Here is a 13,032-nt window from a genome sequence, read left to right as displayed (position 1 = left end):
CCAATCTTTTATTTCTTCTAACAGTGACCCTTCCTGTTTTTTTAAAAATGTGAACTATACCGCATGAACATTTCCCCATACAAAGAGAGCTATAAAAGTGAACCACAGCATTAACTGGCAGTTCTGTGAAAACCATTGGTTTGTACAAAGGATAGAAAACTTTCCTGAAAGCTGAAAATGATCTGTAAACCATCTAGCTTACACTTCCCTGAAGGATTACCTTTAAATAATTCCTCCCCTAGTGGCCCTAAATCATTACCCATCATGTTTTATAGAACTCTAGAGAGAGCCTTTGAGACAACCTTGCACTGTTAATGTTTAATGTTCCATAAACTATTGTCAGGATAAAATTCTCTTTTCTGTCTTACCTACTGTTTTAGCCTATTTCCATGTAAATTTTCTCTGAAGGTAGCTACTGCACCTCAAGTTCATTTGCATTCTGACAACCATTACTTTAAAAAAAGTATTAAGCCTATATATTTGACTCCTATTATCAATTTTTAGCTGTTATTCACATGACCTTTTAGCGGTACTGGCATGATGGTCCCTTTTTCCAAGTTGATATCCATTTCTTCACTTGGTTTCCAGTACACTACATTACCTTGTGCTGTTATTTTGTTTTGCCTTTCAAAAGGAGGTGATTTTTGTTTTGATTTGTTTTTAATTGGTACATAATAATTGTACCTATTTATGGGACACAGGGGGTGTCTGGATACATTTAAAACATATACATCTAGAAGCACTGTAAGAATTCCTATTCCTTGAAACAGTATCTGGTACTCTGTTATGGCAGCCAAAACATACAAAGTTTATCTAGAGTCCCCAAAGCTGCCAGCACCATTTACCAGAAGTAGGGAAAAGAATGGGAACATCAAAGTGGAGAGACAAAGAGTAAAACCCAAACCAGTACAACAGCAATACTTGCAAAACTATGTGCTATAAACCAACTGTACAACTGAGGGGGTTAAGGAGGGGGAAGGTAGGAGAAAAATGAGGGAGGAAGTAACAAGTTGGATGAGAAATGTATTCACTGCCTTACGTATGAAACTGTAACCTCTCTGTACATCACTTTAACAATAAATCAATTTAAAAAACATACAAAGTACACTGTATGTATTTATGGCATTGTCACAATGAAATCTCCCTTGTACTATTAATTTATGCTAATAAAAATTAGAAGAAACATGTAGATTTAGTTATATATTTGCCTTAAATGCTGTATACTTTGAAATGACATTCAGTCCTTATTTAGAATACAACCCAAAAGTTTTGCTGTGACTTGTGACAGTTTGGGTGATCGGTATTCTTGTTATTATTCTGACTACATCTTTTTCCAACTCCTTTGATTCAGTCAATTCCAGCCCCTCTGCCTTTTCAAAAAATTTTGGTTTGTTAAGTTCAGTCTCTATTCTGGAACTTTGCTCTTCTCTCCCCAATAATGATATTATCCACTCCATCTGTACATTTTCTTCTTTTTTTCTTGTCTTTCAAATTTTTATTTAAATTCAATGATCTGGGGCGATTTTAGATCTTGCTAGAATCAGTCACCTCCATGGACTGAACATAGTCATCAAAAGCAGTGGTTTGCTTCTCCAGGATGTTTGTTGCTACCTTATCATCTTCCACTACACAGCGTGTCTGAAGCTTCTTAATATCCCACTGGAACCAGTTTAGAGGAACCCCAGATCTTCTTGAATGCTTCTGATGCACTCTAATTTTGTCACATCTGTCTCATCATCCCAAGACTTCACATGTAGTAAGATGGAAGACTTGGCAACAAGCACAGGTTTTTTGGCTTTCTTTGACTCATACTGTGCAAGACATTCTCCCCTTAGTTTCTTTGTGTCTTCACTTTCCTCCACCTCCTCAGACCCAAAGAGATCAATGTCATCATCTTTACTCTCTGTTTCCAGTGGTGTCTTCCACGTTAGCAGGGCCATCGTTGCCCAAAGATTTCTTCACTCCTGGCAGACTACCTGTCCTTTTCCTTTTTCATAGGATTTGATATGATTATACCAACATAGGGCATGACACAAGGTGGCAGGCAGTGGGCCAGAGACTGCGTCAACTACGGCCACATCAGCTTGCAATGTCGCATAATCCTTGATGAAACCCGCATCCTCCAGGTAATCATTGAGCATTTGGAGGCCCGCAGGGCTCTGGAGATCTGAAACCTATGGCCCAGGCTGTATCCAGCAGTTGGGTAGCAGTGAAAGGAAACAGAGAAAGGAGCTTGAATCTGGCATTAAGACAGGGGGAATACATGGCCTAACATATGAAACTGTTACCCCTCTGTACATCACTTTGACAATAAGTAATTATTATTTTTAAAAAGACAGGGGGGATAAAAGGCTACATTTTTCCCTTATCTTCTAAAGACAACTTTCTATCTACAATAGTCACATCTCCATTCAGTTGATTTGTTCTTTATTGTAGTGCTGTGGATAGAACGCAGGGTCTCACACATTCTCAGCAAGCTCTCTACCAACGAGCCTTGGCTTTTGACTTTTTCTTCATATACTTATCACTAGCAGATATTTTCCATCTTCTCTCTTATTTATTGTTCTCTTACTAGATAGGAAATGTCAGATGGACATAGTATATATCTCTCTTGCTCACTATTTTAATCTTCTGTGTCTTGTATATGTTTGATATATATGTTTAACAAACTATGAAATGAATTTAATTTCCTAATTGTTTTACTTTCTATGGTCTTTTTGTTTGCTCTGAAAATTATGTTTAAAAATGACCTGGAGTGAGTTTAAAATCAAATAGGACAAGTATATTTAGGAAGTTTCTTTCAATGTAATAGAATACAAAATTTAAAAAAAAGTTTCACTGTACAGCACTGCTTTTTACTCTGATAAAGCATATGTTTGTGGTTAGGTAGTCTTCAAATTTTAAGCTGATACCTGCTTCATATGAATTAGCTTCATATTTAACTTTCTATTTAGGCTTATCTTGTTACTCACTTATCAAGTGCTCTGTATTTGGAATAACAAGTAGGATGGAAAACAAAGCTGCATAAAGCACATTTTAATGCCACTGGAGAGATCACAGTCTTAAGTCATAGATACATAGTAAGTGATTTTCAACAGAATGTGGTCAATGTTAAGGTGGAATTTTACATATCATGTGGGAGCCTACAGGAAAGAAAGTCTACAGCTGCCTAAATACATCAGAAAATAATTCTTCATAGAAAAGACAGCATTTGAGTTGAGAGATGGATGGATGAAAATGGCATACTGCTAGACAAAACATGCTGAGATTTTCCAAAAGATGTGGTGCATTAGTGAAGTCATGACAAAAGGCATGAACAAAAGGAATCTGGAATGGGAAGTAGCCTGGGTAAAGGATCAGACTCAAAGGATTTTAAGAAATACATGGCTGGTTTAGATGTTTGGATGATTACAAGCAGTGTGAATATGTTGGTAGATTTGGAAAATTAGGCTCAACAATGCTAATTCTGACATTTTCAGAATGATTAAAAGAATATATCACATTTATGTTCACGATGTAAAGTTAGTTATTGGGTAAGAGGGAGATTTGATCAATCATGCTATACCACATTGTACCTGAAGCATTTGTGATTTTTAGGGGCATTTCCATTTTGGAGTGGTGTACAGAGAGGCATTAGATAGTGAAGTTTTTGAAACAAGTTACGTTCAACTTAAAGTGAGAAGTTTCCCATGAAACTTCTGCATCCCTTAAAAATATTATACTTTCACATGGTGAAAGCATAGGTCCCGGCCATCCCAGAGGACCATGCGGAGATAATCACAGACAGGAGAAGAAGGTTCATAAGGAAGTTTATTAGTGGCGCCATAGTTCCCATGGGAGAGGGAGCTACATGGTGTCTGCACCTTATCCGGGTGGCAGCTTCTCTCTCTCAGGTAGGTAGTGAGTAGGAGTGGCTCATTAGGTATGGGTGGATGGGGGGGGTAGTGGGAGGAGCTGAGGACCTGAGGCTAGGGAAATGCTAACACATGGTATGTTGAAAATAATTACAACAATGATATATCACTTGTTTCCATAACGTGGAGTTCATTTTGCTTATCATTTTATGTGTTCGTACGAGCATAGCTATTGGGCTATTGGGTCTTCTGCAATGACTAACCTAAACATGTACTAATTTTTCCCTATGAGGGAAGCCATAGAGTGAGTCCATGTTTCTTTGAGTCTGACTCACTTCACTTAGTACGATCTGTTCCAAGTTCTTACATTTCCTTATGAATGGGTCAGTGTTGTTCTTTCTGATAGAGGCATAGAATTCCATTGTGTATTTGCACCACAAGCCTTTCTTTTTCTTTTGTAATCTCATATTCCCTTCCTGTGGTTTTACCCCTGCTATCACTGTATCTGATCTTAGTACTGTGGATACTGTATATATGTGTATTAGAACTAGGGAAAGGAAAGGGAATACCAAAATTGAGAGACAAAGGATAAAAAGACAAATCATTCCAAAAGCAATACTTACAAAACCATTTGGTGTAAACCAACTGTACAACTCATGGTGGGAAGAGGGAAGTGGGGAGAGAGGAGGTGGGAAAAAATGAGGAGGAGGTAACAAGTTGAATAAGAAATATACTCACTGCCTTACATATGACACCATAACACCTCTGTACTTTGCATTGAAAATAAAGAAAAACATTTGAAAAATTATACTATCATGGTTTCTATTTACTGTACCTACTTATGCTCTTACAGATTTTCTTTACACGTAAAGTACTCTTGTCTAAAAGAGACAAAAATGTAGTTCTAAAGGACATAAAATAATCATTCCTCTTAATTGGAATTTCAAAGAAACAAAAGATGAAAATAAATAGTCATAGCAGAGCATTACAAGGCCCAATAGCTATACCCTTATGAACACATAAGATGATGCTAAGTGAAATGAACTCCATGTTATGAGAACAATTGTTATATCACAGTTGTAACTACTTTCAAGGTCCTATGTGTATCTGTAGCTTCTATTATTGATGATGTTCTTGTATCACATTCCTGTGGTTGTACCTACACTATCTCTGTAATCTTGTCTGAGTATATTGGAAACCGTGTTTACTGGTATTGGAAGTAGGAAATTCAAAGGGAATACCAAATTTGAGAGACACAGGGTAAAAAAAGAGAAACAACTACAAAAGCAATACTTGCAAAACTGTTTGGTGTAAGTGAACTGAACACCTGGGGGGGGAAGGGAAAGGGGGGGAGGGAGGGGGGTATGAGGGACAAGGTAACAAACAGTACAAGAAATGTATCCAATGCCTAACGTATGAAACTGTAACCTCTCTGTACATCAGTTTGATAATAAAAATTTGAAAAAAAATAAAAAAATAAATAGTTTCCTGTGAAAATACTTGGTTAAGAAGGAATTACAGCAGCTGTTCCTTACTTGTCAAAGTAAAAAATAACATATAAAGGAAAAAAAATTCCATCTGTTTTGAGTCATGAAATCATCCTGGAGGCTTCCTAGAGAGCTTATATCCAAGTGGGAGTGAAAGTGGTTCTCCCTGTGAAACTCTATTTTAAAGAACAAAATCTTTTCTTCCAGGCTTCCTGGTGGGACAGACCTTCTCCTTTCATCAGGCTGGGATACTGAGCTAGAGATATGTGTAAAGGTTAAATTGCTACACCTCGATTGAAACATTAGAGGCCCGTTGATTGTTCATGTCCTCAATTACAAAGTGGAAAAAAGGGGCTTATTTTATTAAATAGAACATAAGCTTCTTTTTAAAAATAAAATGAAATAAATGAGTTTGATGTTGAAGAATGAAGCAAGTAAAGGACTTTGATTATGTAACATTGGCTATATACCTATTTTGAGGGCAGAAAATTTTACTATGCCTTCATTTTCATGTCCAATTAACTCTAAATTGTCTTTAATCCACACAGTTTTCAATTTATTAATAAGATACACATATATTTATTGCTGCACCAAAATATTTTTTCTTTTGCTCAAGGCTAGTGGCTAGTGCTCTACTGTTTGCACCACAGCTTCACTTCTTTTGTTTTAAAACAAGGTCTTGTTATGGAGCACAAACTGGCCTTGCATTTGTAATCTTCCTGCTTCTGCCCCTCTAGTGCAGAAAGTACAGGTATGCGCCACCATTTTCCACTAGTGTAGCAACACCAGCCCTTTTCACTTTGATTATTTCTGAGACAGGGTCTTCCTTTCTGCATCAGTCAGATTGAATTTCTCTACCACCCTTCCCACTGTCACTGGGATGGCAGATACATACTGCCATGTCCAGTTCTGTTGACATGAGATCTCATGAATGTTTTGCCTAGATAGGCCTTGAAATATGATCCACCACTTCTCCATCTCCATAGTAATTAGGATTAGTGGTATGCACCACAGGCACGCAGCTAGTTGAACAAATATTTTAAAAAAATGCTTGGATCTTGAGCAGTGTCTTAGTGAGGTTGATAATGGCAGAACAATCCTTTGTTCTTTACTTAGCAACTAATTAACAGAAGCAAGTCACATACTTTAAGATATTAAAGTACTTGCAAAAGTCATTTGGAATACACATACACATTCATGATGTTTCCATTTCAACAAAGGGAATGCTTATTGTGGAATAGTGCTGGCTGGGCTTCCCTTAACCCTTCCTTTCCCAGAACTTAACAGTCTTTCTTCTACACTGAGGTCAAGATATTGAATCTTGAGCCTAGACATTCCAAGAATGAAATGTTGAGTTGTGAATGGTGGAGTGAAAGGAAAGAAATCATTTTTTGACACAGAAGAAAAAATGAGTGAAGAAATGGAACAGGAATGCCGCATGTGATTATAAGGAAGAAAACATGGCAGATGTGGGGCCAGTGGTAAAGTTGGGGATCTGTGAAAGTTTAGAATGAATAGTTGGGGTGGAACCAGTTGATAAAAGACCTGGAATATCAAGTTGATGAGTTTGAACATGTTCCTACAGGCAAAAATATGGCCCTAAGGCCAGTGGCATGCTGAAAGAAGAGACTTAAGTTTAGTCTACCAGTGGAGTCTCCATGTGGAAAGATATGGATGGGGTCGGATCATGGAAAGGGTTAATTCACTGCATTAAAGCTTATTGAAAACAAATTTTTCAATTCTCTCCACAATGATTGATACAGGAAATGAAGTTATGCAGGGAATGAAGCTAGTTTACTTATCTTTTCCTCTTCTTCTTTACATCTTTCTTGCCAACATTGTCATAACTTATTATCACCCTCCTTTTTCATAATACCATATAGAGGAGCTAGAGAGCAGATAATTTTCAAAGTATAGCACCTTCCAAACTCCTAGATCCTTGGCCCTTAAACAGCTATGTTCAGTGATCAGGAGAGGTATTTTAAAATTTCCTTGTTATTTATTCCATTCTTCAATTCTCTAGGGACAATATGAGTTATTCAGTCTGTAAATGTCCAAAGCTCTTAAGTCTGGGCTTAGTGCTGTGCCTTTCTCCTTGTCATGAGTATATGCTGGGTTGCTTTCCATTTTCTCCAAAAATCACTTCTTTCCTGTGTGACTTCATTATCTGAAATCATACAGAGTCTTTGTATCCTAGACAGATCTTGATTAAAATGTAAATCCTTACACACACACACACACACACACACACACACACACACACACACACCAAGTAGTGATGAGTTGGAGACTCTCCCCCCTGTATTGTTTTCCCCAATAAAATTCAGGTCAGGCTCAATCATTATATACTGAATATTTGCACTAGTTATTTATGGATTTCATAGTGACATACTCTTATCCATATGTCATAAATATATTTTTCCCAAAGTGACACAATCTAATAGCAGTATGAAGTAGATACTATTAGTGGTCAAAATAAGTGTCGCAGACTGTTATAAGACTTAACTTCAGAGCTAGGCTTGATGGTACTCTCCTGTAATCCCAGTTCTTGGGGAATATGAAACAGGAAGATTTTGAGTTTGAGGGCAACCTGGCTTTCATAGCAAGATTTTGCCACAGAAAAAAAGACAATACAGTAAGTCCTTCAGTTTTGTACAGTTAATATACACTAAACACTTAAAGGTAATCATCTGTTTTCTAAAAACATAGAAAAGAAAAACTCATGGTCCCAAATGATTTATAAGATTATCAATGTTAAGTTGCTTTTCCAGTCTCATCTTTGTATCTCTCAAGTCTGATATGAACACAGATGGCTAATGAACTCCTTATAGAAATATATTAAGTGGGCCTTTTCTCTCTGTGTTCAAATATTACCATTACAATACTTCTGCCAAGTAGCAAAATTGTCCTTTGTTGAGCACTAGTTTTACCTTGTAGGTAGATCAGTTTTACACTGGAAAAAAATATCTGAGTGTTGGTATGCAAAGCTCCTCATTTTTCAAAGAGCAGTTGATATGGCTAGAAGGAAGAAAATGTGTACCTAAAGATTAGTAAGACAGACCTGAGATCTCTCGTGGTGCATAAGTCACATCTGGAGACGAAATATGCTTTTTGTGCTAAAAATATCTCGAGGATGTTGAGATTTTTGTTGGCAGATTTGAGAATGGGTGGGATAAATTGTAGTAAATTATTAAAGAGAACTATGCCTTACAATGATTCTGACATGGAAGGGGTATGTTGCAATAGAGAGAGGGGCTTGTTCTTGAATAGTGTTAAAATATATTCACTTCTCTGGTCTACTACCTTCTAAGTAGTATTAAGATTAGCTCCAGGCTTGGCATCGTGAATAATGCCTATAATTCAAGCATTTAAGTGGCTGAGGCATCAGTACTTTGGCTTTCAGGACAGGCCAGGAAAGACTAGACGCTTTCTGTGGGGTTTGTCTGGTTAAAAGCAATGGTCTGAAGGAAGAAGACTAAGAGATAATGAGAATAATTAGAGAGAAAAATGCTTAAGACTGGATTTAGGCTATTGATAGGTAAGATAATAATATAAATTTCTTGATTTTTCATAGAAGCTATTATTCAAAATGTGAAATTAAGCCTTTTTCTTTTGTTTTCTGTCCCTGATGTCACTGGTACCCTGGGTATTGTATATAAGTTTATTGGAACTAGGAAAGAGAAGGGGAGGATCAAAATGGAGAAACAAAGGGTAAAATCCAACCAATGCAACACCAATACTTACAAGACAATATGCCATAAACCAATTGTACAACTCAGGTTGGGGGAGGAAAATGGGGAGGGTGGGAAGAAAATGCAGGAGGAGGTAACAAATTTGATAAGAGATGTACACTTCCTTATGTATGAAACGGTAACCCCTCTGTACATCATTTTGACAACAAATAAAAAAAAGGACACAATACCTTACAGAATATAGAGATGACAAGCAAAAAATACCTCATTTGGCTGTTAAAGTTTATCCAAAATCCTTCTTCCTTCTGTAAAATACTCAAAGTACATGAAAGGAGAATAGTTCAGGAATGCGTTTGAACCCTAGCTGTCCCAAAGTTAAAATGATTAGAGATATTCAAAGTCACAAAAACAATGTTATTGGAAATAATTGAATACTTCTGAACAGTTATTATCCAATAATGATAGTTTTGATCCTTACATTTTCTTTTTTCTTTTTCTTTTTTGTCAGTCATGGAGCTTGAACTCAGGGCCTGGGTGCTGTCCCTGAGCATTTTTCCCCTCAATGCTAGTTAGCTCTACAACTTTCCAGTTTGGGATGGTTAATTGGAGATGAAAGTCTCACAGCCTGCATGGGCTGGCTTCAAACCTCCATCCTCAGATCTCAGCCACCTGAGTAGCTAGGCTTACAGATGTGAGCCACCAGTGCCCAACTTTTGACTTTATGTATTTTAAGCAAGTATTCTGTCATTTAACTACATTCTCAGACTAAAAATATTCACCTTTTGAGTAACATTGAATTTCCTTACCTTAAACTTATTTTTCATGATTCTAAGACAAATCCCCTTTCATACCCTACTTATGATCTCTTTCTGATTGCTTTTTTCAATGAAGCTCTTATAAATCAAGCAGCAGTATAATGTGGGGAGGGGAGAAATAAAGTAATTCAAACAAATCTGAGTTTTTCTATCCCCCTACTTCAAGAGAAAGTTTCATTGGTACAGGTTTAGGCTAGTCATAGCAGAAGATCACAATATCCCAATAGCTATGCCCACATGAACACAAAAGATGATGCTAAGTGAAATGAACTCCATGTAATGGAAACAAGTGTTATATCATGGTTGTGATTATTTTCAACATGCCATGTGAAACCGTAGCTTTTTTGTTTGTTTGTTTGTTCCTCTAGTATCCCCTTCCTGTGGTCGTGCCCCCGCTATCACTGTATCTCATCTGAGTACACTGGATACTTTATATACTGGTATTATAACTAGGGAAGGGAAAGGGGATATCAACATTGAGAGACAAAGGATAAAAAGACGAATGACTCCAAAAGCAATACTTGCAAAATCATTTGGTGTAAACTAACTGAACAACTCATGGGGATAGAGGGTAAGGGAGAGGAGTGTAGGAAATGAGGGAGGAGGTAACAAGTTGAACAAGAAATGTAGCCACTGCCTTTCGTATGAAACTGTAACTCCTCTGTACATCGCTTTGACAATAAGTAAATAATTATTCAAAAAATCTTGGTTGATGTGTGTGGATATCATAGTTTCTTGTTTAGTATAAATGAATAACTACTTTACTATCTTTGTCTGGTATAAACACATGGTAAAATATGACTGTGATTCAGTTTCCAAATATTAGTTATATACCATTAGAGTAGCTAAATTGGCTAGTTGATTGTATCATGCCATGTCACTATTTGAGAGCCCTAAACTAAAATATTCTTCAAATTGCAACAATATGAGATAAGCTTTAGGGCATCCCTGAAGGATGTGTATGGCAGGCAGTTAATATTAATACTTCCTAAGATGAATGCAACAAATCTTATATACTTTATGTCAGCATTAAAAATTCTCACTTTTCAGAGTTTGAAACACTAGAAAAAGACCTTTCTGCATCTTTATGCTCTTTTTCTGGTTGTTGCTTTTTTTAGTAGGTGTTGCATGATTTCCAGGATTCCTGGCACCTTCAGGAACTCCAAAGGACACCTGGATTTATATTTCTCTACTTTCAGAGGAAATTTTCTACAAAAGCTGAAGGTAATGACTTTTATTACTTCCAAGACACTCTTTTCCAAGGGCTTAATGAGACAGATGGGAAATATAACTTTCCAGAATAGCTGGGTAAGGGGCTATTTTCTAACATAGCTGTCTCAATATGACTCATAATAAAAGAAAAGTTCTCATGTAGGCCCTGACAAGGAAGTAATTCTCACATCTTGTTGATCAAGTTACAGTGGCTATAATTCTCTTTTTTTTTTTTTACTTCATCTAGCCAAAGAAGTGTTTATTAAAAAAGTGTAATAGGTATTCCTTTTGTGGCCCTGAAGCCAATGTAAGCTGGATTACAAACATATTTCCAGAATTTCAAAGCAAAATTCATCTTAGGATCTCCAGGAAAAGTTTTACTTATTTATCAAGAAACTCGGGCTGGGAATATGGCCTAGTGGCAAGACTGCTTGCTTCATATACATGAAGCCATGGGTTCGATTCCTCAGTACCACATATATAGAAAATGGCCAGAAGTGCATAAAAGAAATGCAAATCAAAACAACATTGAGATTCCATATCACCCCAGTAAGAATGTCATATATCAAGAAAACTAACAATAACAATTGTTGGAGGGGATGTGGCCAAAAGGGAACCCTACTTCATTGTTGTTGGGAATGTAAACTGGTTCAGCCACTCTGGCAAGCAGTATGGAGATTCCTCAGAAGGCTAAATGTAGATCTCCCCTATGACCCAGCAACCCCACTTTTGGGTATTTATCCAAAAAACCACAAACAAAATCACAGTAAAGCCACCAGCACAACAATGTTCATTGCAGTGCAATTTGTCATAGCAAGAATCTGGAACCAACCCAGATGCCCCTCAGTAGACGAATGGATCAGGAAAATGTGGTACATATACACAATGGAATTTTATGCCTCTATCAGAAAGAATGACATTGCCCCATTTGTAAGGAAATGGAAGGAATTGGAAAAAATTATACTAAGTGAAGTGAGCCAGACCCAAAGAAACACGGACCCTATGGTCTCCCTTATTGGGAATAATTAGTACAGGTTTAGGCAAGTCATAGCAGAGCATCACAAGGCCCAATAGCTATACCCTTATGAACACATAAGATGATGCTAAGTGAAATGAACTCCATGTTATGGAGACAATTGTTATATCACAGTTGTAACTACTTTCAATGTCCCAGGTGTATCTGTAGCTTCTACTATTGATGATGTTCTTGTACCACCTTCCTGTGATTGTATCTACACTATCTCTGTAATCTTATCTGAGTATATTGGAAACCGTGTATACTGGTATTAGAACTAGGAAATTGAAAGGGAATACCAAAATTGAGAGACACAGGGTAAAAAAAGAGAAACAACTACAAAAGCAATACTTGCAAAACTGTTTGGTGTAAGTGAACTGAACACCTCAGGGGGGGAAAGGGGAAGGGGGAGGGGGAAGGGGGCTATGAGGGACAAGGTAACAAACAGTACAAGAAATGTATCCAATGCCTAACGTATGAAACTGTAACCTCTCTGTACATCAGTTTTATAATAAAAACTTTAAAAAAAAAAAAGAAAGAAAATGGCCAGAAGTGGCGCTGTGGCCCAAGTGGCAGAGTGCTAGCCTTGAGCAAAAGGAAGCCAGGGACAGTGCTCAGGCCCTGAGTCCAAGGGCCAGGACTGGCAAAAAAAAAACAAACCAAAACTCTATATTAAAGCAATAAAAATCTCACAATGTATTATATATACTACTCTGCTTCCAGGAGTAAATAATCACTCATTAATCTTCAGTAGTAAAATCTTGCACTGGGTTTTATTAACAGAATTATTCTTATAATAATTGCAAGAGTTATTCTATAAAACATTTATTGTTCACTATCCCTTGCAGAAATCAGTAGAACACTGCTCCTAGGTTGTAGCTTCTTTTTATACTCTTCCTCCCTATGTCACAAAGATTTACTGTTTTTTTCTTCTATGAATTTGGTTGTTTTAATTAC

The 13,032-nt window shown here is 37.0% G+C and overlaps 1 pseudogene; it reads right to left on the bottom strand.

The window, feature by feature from the left end:
* Window positions 1-1,524: 1,524 nt before the first annotated feature.
* LOC125342993 overlaps window positions 1,525-13,032 on the bottom strand; it is a 99,529-nt pseudogene continuing 88,021 nt past the window's right edge.

Source organism: Perognathus longimembris, chromosome 28 (genome assembly GCF_023159225.1).
Source record: "Perognathus longimembris pacificus isolate PPM17 chromosome 28, ASM2315922v1, whole genome shotgun sequence".
Taxonomy (NCBI): domain Eukaryota; kingdom Metazoa; phylum Chordata; class Mammalia; order Rodentia; family Heteromyidae; genus Perognathus; species Perognathus longimembris.
This window is presented reverse-complemented; position numbering and strand designations above follow the sequence as displayed.